The following is a 10002-nucleotide window of genomic DNA, read 5'->3' on the forward strand; positions in this document are numbered from 1 at the left end:
GTTTTAAGTTTCAATGCTACTTCTTCCTTTCATTTGAAAAAAAAAACGTTTTCATGTTTATTTTTCATTGTATTCTTATAGTAATGCTAGAGAATCCTGCGCCCTTGTCATTGAATTTTTCTTCCCCCATGACAGATTTCTCCAAGGAAAGATCCTCCAACATAGCCCCCTCTCCTCAGCCCCACCCCCAAACAAAATAAAATCCCCCTGAAAACGTCTGTACACTTCCCAATAACCATTACTATGTGTAAACACTGGTCAAAGATTGTAACTTGCAGCCCCTCCCCCAGGGATTGTGGGGGAGTAAGTCATCCCCAAAGACATAGTTATTATGGTTTTGACTATGTTGAACAAAATGGCTATCTCAAAATTTTGATCCGTTGACTTTGGGAAAAAATAAGCGTGGGAGGGGGCCTAGATGCCCTCCAATTTTTTTGGTCACTTAAAAAGGGCACTAGAACTTTTCATTTCCATTAGAATGAGCCCTCTTGCAACATTCTAGGACCACTTGGTCGATACGATGACCCCTGGGAAAAAAAACAAATAAACACGCACCTGTGATTTGTCTTCTGGCAAAAAATACAAAATTCCACATTTTTGTAGATAGGAGCTTGAAACTTCTACAGTAGGGTTCTCTGATACGCTGAAACTGATGGTGTCATTTTCGTTAAGATCCTAAACTTGACGAAATTTATATATTTAAAATCAGCATTAAAATGCGATTCTTTTGATGTAGCTATTCATATCAAAATTCATTTTATTGAGTTTTGGTTACTATTGAGCCGGGTCGCTCCTTACTACAGTTCGTTACCACGAACTGTTTGGTTCAACGCTAAAATAAAAATAAACAAAAAACAATATCAATCACAAGGTGTATCTAAGATTTTTTTGCGGCGGGAGACTTTTTTGGAGGGAGGGAGTTTAAAAAAATTTCAAAAATGGGTTTATTATATTTTTTTTACGTGTTGACGAGTTAGCATAACGTTTCGGGGTGAAACTCCTCTCACTGGGTACGGCGTTGCCTCATTTTATCTGGTGCCTATTTCTGGTGCCTCTTTCTCTTTTTCATTGAAAGCTTATGTTTTTTGCTCTTTCTTTAGTTTTGTTTAGTGAGCTGATAAGCTGACTTGAGTAACGATTTCGAATCTGATTTGAGTTGTTCAATAGTTTGTTGTTTGTTATGATATAAGTATGTGAAATTTTAGCCCCAATGTACCTTCACCATTCTGGTCATGGGTGTGGCGTTTTTAATAGACAACAAGCTACATTTAAATGCCAAAATATGTTTGTCACTAAAAACCTTTTTTTTACTAGCAATTGACTCCAGCCAATCTACTTGTAAATACTTTCAGAGAATACTGAGAGGGTGTTCAAAAGAATCAAAATACGCTATATGTCTGCTGGTGAAAACGTGCATCAGCAATATCTCAGGAAGGGTTACAAGCATTAAATTAGAACTTTCAGGATGTGTTGATCATAGTTATGATGGCAGAGAGCCTCCCTCTTTTTCTAAGCCACCCGAAACAGTGATCAAAATATGAAATAGCCACACCACATAAAAACAGTCAATAGTCTAATAGCCATCCCTCTGAAGATGTCATACCCATATCCTCATGAGGAGGGATTGTACATAATGAACTGTGCTAATTCTTTAAAAGCAGAATTTATCATTGCAAAAGAAGGGGGATGTTTAATGCTGAGTTTATCAGAGAAGAATAACTAAGAGTATAAAGGTGAACCTTCAAGGAATGCTGAGAGGGATGTTAAAACTAAATCGAAAGACGCTTAGTGCATCCTGGTTATCAAATAAGTATACGAGCAATATTTTTGGAGTGGCTAAGGGTATTAGCCTTATACTTTCATGACCAACTTTATTACTACCAGGGGCGAATCTCCAGTATTTTTGATTGGGGGGTAAAGGGGTCCGTATGTGGATAGTGTATGGGCATCGGGTAAATAATAATTTCTCTCCACTTTGTTGGAGGCCAGTGCCCCCTTGACTTCCCCTCCCAAAAAAAAGACACTCAAATTACTATGAAAATTGATATGCTCTTGCCACAGCCTTTACCCCACACCTTGGGTTCCAGATGAATTCAGACATTTAGGGAAGAGAAGGGGAAATGGTCATCAAGAAAGTTTTCTTAATAGAGAGCCAGTAAGTAAAATAATTGCTGCAGAAAAAAAGAATAAACTGCGGAAAAGAATCGTTTTAAAAGGAACAATCGTTAAGTTACTAGGGTTTTATGATTTTGAAATTTGTTTTGGCTCTCCAAAGTGTTGCGACTAAGTGAAGGAATCCACAGTTACTATCTCAGATGGGTTGTTTGACAGCCATAATCAGCAACTTTAAAACGACCATATTACCAATATGCTTTCCAAAAATAGACTAAGAATGGATCTTTCGGTGAGGAGAAAGTGCTTGGGAGCAACCAAAGGGCTGTTGTTCTGCAGTAGCAACATCTGTAAAGTTCTATCCCTGTTTCGTAATTTCTTTCAGAGCAGCTTAACGATTTTCTCAAAATATTCACTCTTTTCAAAACTTGAAAATTCAAAGACATTTGTTCTGGCCATAGCACAGCCTAAACGTTAAAATGGTTGTCTTTTATCCCCTCCCATTGCAAATAAAACATAACTTGAAATTCTTCAGATTAGTAGTTTTTCTAACTCTGAAGAGAAAAATTTAGGACTTGAAAAAAAGGTCGTATTGCTTAAACCAACTAGACAAGAGACTAAATATACCCACAGTAAGACGAAATTCTGTTTGAAATTCCTGAGAGCTAAAGGGCTCTTTCTATCTGGACCAGACTCTGAATGTTAACCTATGAAAATCTATATCTAAGATATAAAAACTAACTTAAAACGACAAATAAAAGTATTATCAATTTATTTTTTCAGCAAAAAATAGTAATTCAAAAAATACAAGTTATTGTTTGTGAGTTTCTTCTGTTCGTGAAGCAAGCATCTCCTTTTCATTTGTACTGGTTGGAGCGAGTCTCAGTTTCTTGGCAAGTTGTAGAAAGTCACAAGGAAGGGGATTTCAAACTAGCAAGGTATCTGAGGCAAGGTATTGGAGTGCATATTAACAAATCATTTAGTATTATAATTGAGAAATTGAAAAAAAAACTGCCCCTCCCTCACGGTTACAAAAATTAAACTAAATTTTCATTAAGCTGCCTTTAGATTATGCCCGGTAGTTGTGTTTAAATACTTATCTATAAACTCAACTACCTAGACATAACCTAAAATAAGGCGACAGTGACTGACACTAATTCTACTGGAATCCCTGAAAAAAGAGTCACATTTAAAAAGGTAAGTTTAAATTTACATTTCACTCAACTTATTTAATAGGCCTATTTGCTTTTCACAGTTTATTTTTCTCAGTTATTTTTAACTCATCAATAGCCAAATAATTCTAAACTGGGGTTTGGTGGCCTATTACCCGTGGGCCACAGAGTAACCATTTACTGATATCAGGTAATTCACCATACTTTAAAAAAGGAATGGATAAAAATAACTTCCAGGAGATGAGAGACATGAAAAAACTAAAAAGGTGTATTTTGAAGCTCACAACTTTTGAGTCCAATGGGTTAGAAAGTAAATCAAGGAAGGAGGGACATAGATTTATTATTTTTATTCCAGAAGTTTCTTTTGCGGAAAAAGTTTCTTTAAAAATACGAAACATTAATTGTCTTACACATGGAGGCAATGTCTCAAAAATTATATAAAAATGTATATATAAACACTAAATATACAAGCACCAATATAGGTGATAAATTGAATTTAAAAATAAACAAGTTCTAAATAAAATTAGGGAGCAACACTAAAAGTTAAAATGAAGAAAATTTTTCCCCATACGATGAAACCCGTATTCTCACTAAACCTTTGTATAATACAGCGATGATCCTTTACTTAAAGGTAAACAAAAGCAGACCACCTTTCTACCCTATAATGGTACCCTCACCCCCATCATGTCAGTAGGGGAGATAAAAACATATAATGATAAATTAGGACTGCTTTCTGCGGTATCCGTTCAACCTACTATCTCAATTTTTTCTGAGTGCCAAAAAGAATATTTAGAAAATTAATAGAGAGACTTTAAAACTTTAAGAACGATTTTGGTTATGTCTACGGCTAGCGTAATAACAAGTTGAACAATATTTTTTTGCACACAGGACTACTTCTTTGATTTTACATATGATCCAGTATTCAAAGTTTGTTCCAGTGAATTGAAAATGACGCAGTACATTTCTGCTCGGTGTTTACAAAATAATTGATGATTCATGATTCTAGTTAGTTGTTGAACTAAAAATGGGCGAAATACAAATAAATCTCAGCTGAATAGAAATCTGACTGAATTCTGTGCATAACATGTTGCAATTAATATTTCTTAGAATCTTGCATTGTATTTTCTCATAGAATCTTCCAGAGTAGTTTCAACTTCAAAGTAGATTGACATAACCGGACCGGATCCGATCTCTTTGGGGGAGTTAGGGTTGGGGCGGGAGAGATTGCCAGTGCTTTGGCGATTGCAGGGTTTCTGGACGAATAGCAACATCGAAAACTCTAGTATCGAGTCCAGTTGTAGGTTCCGAGCTCGTCACGAGTGCCACAAGAGCTCTTGCTTTTGCTTGTTTTTGTAAGGGGTGATCGTTTTGCTCCAGTGGTCCTAAAATATCGCGAGAAGACTCATTAGAAAGGAAATTGAAAGTTCCCTTTTTAAGTGACAAAAAAGATTGGAAAGTAGCCTTTTTCCCCTCCGCTACCTCTTTTATCCCAAACTCTGATAAAAATCTTAGGATACCCATTCTGTTCATCATAGTTGAAAGGCCCAATAACTATGCCTTCGAATGAAGAATGATCCCCCTCCCAAGTCCCAGGGAAAAGATCTTCGAGTCATAAAATTTGCTCATTTTATTAACATAGCATTTGTTATTGTAAAGTATGTATACATTTTCAGTTGGGGGGGGGGATTTTTTGCTGGTGGTTTATCCATGGAAGAATTTTCTGTAGGGAGGAAAGAGTCCAGGGGGTGAACTGGTTTCAGGAAATTATACACTACATAATCTATCAGAATTTCTATATAAAATTCTGGAGCTGTTCAATATTTTCGCGTGGAGTTATTCGGCTTTTTGAGCGAAGCAAATGACAATGAAAACCACACTGCATTTCCATAATAAAACAAAGAGCAAAGCAATTTTATGAGCCTCAAACATTTAGGGGAAACAAAATACGGGTATTGAGAATTCCCTGTCAACAGTATACTTTAGGATACTTCTCTGAAGTTTAACATCTTCAGAAAAATTAGTGCTGAAAGAGAGGGCAAGCATAAAACTTTTAGTTGATGACGAACGCCAACTTCTTGCTGATGGTAACATGTTACCCACTGATAGATCTTATAACCATCCTCCTGCTATTACCATTTAACGATTGGTAAATAGAAAACTATATACCCCCAACATAACTTGTCCAAATGCCGAAACTGTTATATATGTAAATCTAATGCGGTAATAGACACAGAAATAGCAAGTAAAATGAAATGGGCGCAAGCTGACATTTTCTACAATGAGAATAAAGATTAATTGATAAATAACATGTAGGGGTAAATTTTGGAATTTCTTGGAATTTAAAATTACCATCTCCTATTTACCATCTTCTTGAGAAAGCAGACAAAATTCTCTAGTCGGCTACATTCACTCCTTTTGACCTCCTTAAGATTAAACACATTTATGTTTTATCTCTACCTTCATGGGAATATCAATACTTCCAGGGATATCTCCCATAATGTTTTTGGTACTGTTCATTCAAATTATATTTTACGGAATAGTGAAAAGGTGTTATTTTATTTTACTTTTAAAATAAATGTAAAAAGATTTTCTTCAAAATATTGGACCCTTGTCCCTTGTCCCTTTGCATGTAAAAAGCGTTTATTCCAAGAACTGGGCTTTAGAACTGATACATAGCCTAGGCAAAAAAAACAGTATCTGTCTCCCCCCCCCCCACATCCAATCGAAACTTTACTCACCAAAACTAGAAAAATTTCTTGGTAACTCTTCTTGTTGTTCCAAGTCATCTTCAGAGTCCGTTGTACAAAAGTTAAAAAAAAAAGCTGCAGAAATCCGTTTTCGGTATGATGCTGGAGTTAGAAAAGCTTCCATTCTCTTGGGACCATTGTCATCAGAGTTATCATCATTTTCTGAATCCGGCGATACATCAAACAAACTAAAATATTTGGCTGTTAATGGTGTAAAAAATTTCTCAGGTTTCGCACAGTGAACTTTATGTAGAACAGTGAACTTTTGTCACTATTAGAGAATCACCCTTTTTAAGTCTTTCAAAATTTTTAATCTTAATTCTTAAGGTTTTCTTGAAAATTACCAAAATTCAATAGCTAAAGTTTCTACATGCTCTACATAAATACTTCCTAATAGTAGGCCCTCCAATTGCTAGTTTGATGGTAAAAATTATCCCTGAACTTGAAATAATTAGCATACTTGTTAGTTATTTTAACTAAATTTAATATTTCTCTCTCAATTCTCGCAGATAATACTTCTATCTCATTTTTATATTCATCCTGTGTTTTTGGCTAAAACACAAACAGATTTATCAGAAGGTGTATACATATAAAACGATTTTATATCAAAACTAAAAAGTCTAGATTCACTTGATATTTCAATATTTATAACTTTGTCTTTTAAGAATTCTGAGCTTTTTACCAACGAATTTTGGAAATACGATAAAGGTTTAAGAGTCACTGCAACCCGTTTTTCAATTTTTTCTGTTGGTGAATTAGTCGTTGATACTATAGGTTTTTTGTATTTTTTTTTTGTATTATAGGTTTTATGTATTTTTGACAAACCATATTTTCATTGATAACCTCAAGTAAAGGGTCATCATTGAGGGTCAGTAAACGGCTTAAAATTGGATTTACGACAAAAACGGTTATGGTAGCGAGAAAAAGCATAAGAAAGGTATTGAGTGGTATGTTCCATTTATTCTAGGTCAGTAAGTTAAACTGCTCCCTATTTACAAGGATTACTTGGGGTATGCAAAAACATGAACTTATGTTTCATTATTGGATTATTTACAGCTTACTAATCACTGCCTTGTATTTTTGTATTAAGCAGCTTATATTATGGAATAACAACTTGAAATACCTTTTAGTAGGGCTAAACTAGAATTTTTGTGTTCCACGATTTTTTCAAAAATCAAGTGATTTTGTTGCTAATTTTATGATTATTCAAGAGTATAGGTAATTTTTCACCTGGTGGTAACACTGAGAGTGAGATAATAATTTGCCAAATTATTATTCACAATGATTTTAAAAACTGTTGCCGGTAATAATAAAAAAAAAAATATGATAATCCAATTATTAGAAACATTCTTCATTGCATAAATTAAAAATTTCATAGCTTATGTTTGTTAGTGTTAAAACTAACCACCAGTTTAAGGCATTTTTGAATTTAATATTTTTCGTCATAGCTGCAACTAATTCAGCATATGAAAAGAACTTCCTAGCTAGAAATAGAACCGACCCTACAAAAATGTGAGAGGAATATCATAAATCAATATCAAAAACTTACCTGCTAGGATGCTGGCTTCACGAATTTTGAAAAGAAACTGGCTGAATCAGAAAATTGCTCAGGACAAAAGTTCAGCTCAAATTGATTACGAAACCGTAATCAATGAACCAGAAACCTTGAAAGTGGGCAGTGAACTTTCCTGAATAAAGTATGTTTCTTCTATATTTTCATTATAAATTCACATACTTGTTATAAGTATATTGAAAACAATTTCAGAACTCAAAGTAGACAGAAGCTTTCACCGACCTTGAAACCAACAGAAGGAAGAGTATTATGGTCATTTTGACCATTAAATGTATTAGACGCTTTAAATGTATTAAATCAAAAAATAACAAGATTTTTCAACTGAAAGTAAGGAGTGATATTGAAACTAAAAGCGAAACAGAAATTACTCCGTATATGAAAGGGGCTGTTCCCTTCTAAACGCCCCGCTTTTTACAATAAAGTTTGACCCTTTCTCACAACTCTACTTTTTAAAACAATAAACAAATTTTAGCGTAAAGAGCCGGAACAGCCCCTTTCATACACGGAGGAATTTCTGTTCGTTTTAAGTTTTAATGTCGCTCCTTACTTTCAGTTGAAAAACTTGTTTCCTTTATTTAATTTCTAACATTATTGAATTAATACATGTTTTAATTTGGTTCTCCGCACATGAATAATTAAAACGAAATTTGCAAATTATATTTTTTTGTGGCTCAACGGCTTTCTCATAGTTTTGATCGGACGATTTTGAGAAAAAATTGGTGGGGTAAAACGCCTATTTATCCTCCGGTTTTTACGGTTACTTAAAAAGACAACTAGAAATTTTAATTTTTTTTCAAATGTTTTTGATAGTAATAAATATACGTAACTTACGAGTTAACTTAAGTAACAAGCCTCTGCTTTCGTATATTTTTATTACATGTTTGAGAAGGTTCACCCCTCATCAATACCTCGCTCTTTGCGCTAAAGCTTAAATTTTATCCTAGTTCATTAAGAATGACTTCCTGAATCACAAGGGTCGTAGAATGAACAGTTGGAATTACAAAAAAATGCTTTAGCGTAAAGCATCTAATAAAAAAAATAGATTTTTTTTTAATTTTTTTTAATGAATGCTAGAAAATCCTGCACCCTCTTCGTGGAACTTCTCTCCCCCCGTGATAGTTTCCCCATGGAAAATAATCCCAAGTAACACCCCCCTCTCTACTTCCCCCACCGACCAGGAAAGTTCCCCTGAAAATGTATATACACTTCCCAATAACCATTTATATGTGTAAATAATGGTCCAAGCTTTTGACTTGTAGCCCCTCCCCTGGGGACTGTGGAGGAGTAAGTCCTCCCCAAAGACATATCTCTTAGGTTGTTCGACTATACTGAACAAAATGGCTTTCTCGAATTTTTCATCTGGTGACTTCGGGGAAAAATGAGCGTGGGAGGGGGCCTAGGTGCCCTTCAATTTTTTGGGATCACTAAAAAGGACACTAGAACTTTTGATTTTCAATAGAATGAGCTGTTTTGCGACATTTTAGGACCACTGGGTCGATACGATCACCCTTGGGAAAGAAAAAAACAGAACAAATTAGCACACACCTGTGATCAGTCTTCTGGCCGATTCGACATTTTTGGTCTTCTGGCCGAAGAAAATTCGAAATTCTTGTAGATAGGCGTTTGAAGCTTCTACAGTAGGGTTCTCTTATATTTTGAATGTAATGGGATCATTTTCGTTAAGATGCTATTACGTTTAAGGGGTGTTACCCCCTATTTTCCAAAATAAGGTAATTTTTCTCAGGCTCGTAACTTCTGATGGGTAAGATTTATTTTGATGAAATTTATATATTTGAAATTGGCACAAGAGTTTGGTTTCTTTGTACATATTAATATCAAAATCCCATTTTTTAGAGCTTTGGTAACTAAAAACGAACAGAAATTACTCCGTATATGAAAGAGGTTATCCCCTCCTCAACGCCCAGCTCTTTACGCTAAAGTTTGACTCTTTCTTCCAACTTTTTTTTTTAAACAGTAAAAAAATTTAGTTGAACGAGCGAGGCGTTGAGGAGGGGACAACCCCTTTCATATACGAATTCATATTTGATATAATTTATGTTCGTTTTAATGTCGCTCCTTACTTGCAGTTAAAATTTTTTTATATATATATATTTAATCTCTTTACGTTTTTGAATTGATACATGTTTTGATTGTTGCTCTCCGCACATGAATAATTAAAACGAAATTTGCATATTAATCTTTTTTTTGGCTAAATGGCTTTCTCATAGTTTTGTTCGGACAATTTTGTGAAAAAAGGAGTGGAGAAGGAGGTAACCAATACCCTCCGATGTTTTGGTTACTTGAAAATACAAATAGATTTTTTAATTTTTTTACGAATGTTTTTATTAGTAAAAATAAACTTAACTTACGAATAAACCTAGGAAACGAACTTCTATAT

The 10002-nt window shown here is 34.5% G+C and overlaps 1 long non-coding RNA gene across 1 annotated transcript; it reads right to left on the minus strand.

Annotated features, from left to right (window-relative positions):
• Window positions 1-2898: 2898 nt before the first annotated feature.
• On the minus strand, window positions 2899-7650 carry LOC136033521 (uncharacterized). Its single transcript, XR_010618936.1, has 3 exons — window positions 7581-7650; window positions 6023-6219; window positions 2899-4666 (listed from the first exon to the last, which is right to left on the minus strand). It is a non-coding gene; the product is annotated as an uncharacterized LOC136033521 (long non-coding RNA).
• Window positions 7651-10002: the final 2352 nt, after the last annotated feature.

The sequence above is a fragment of the Artemia franciscana genome, chromosome 1 (assembly GCF_032884065.1).
Source record: "Artemia franciscana chromosome 1, ASM3288406v1, whole genome shotgun sequence".
Taxonomy (NCBI): Eukaryota; Metazoa; Arthropoda; class Branchiopoda; order Anostraca; family Artemiidae; genus Artemia; species Artemia franciscana.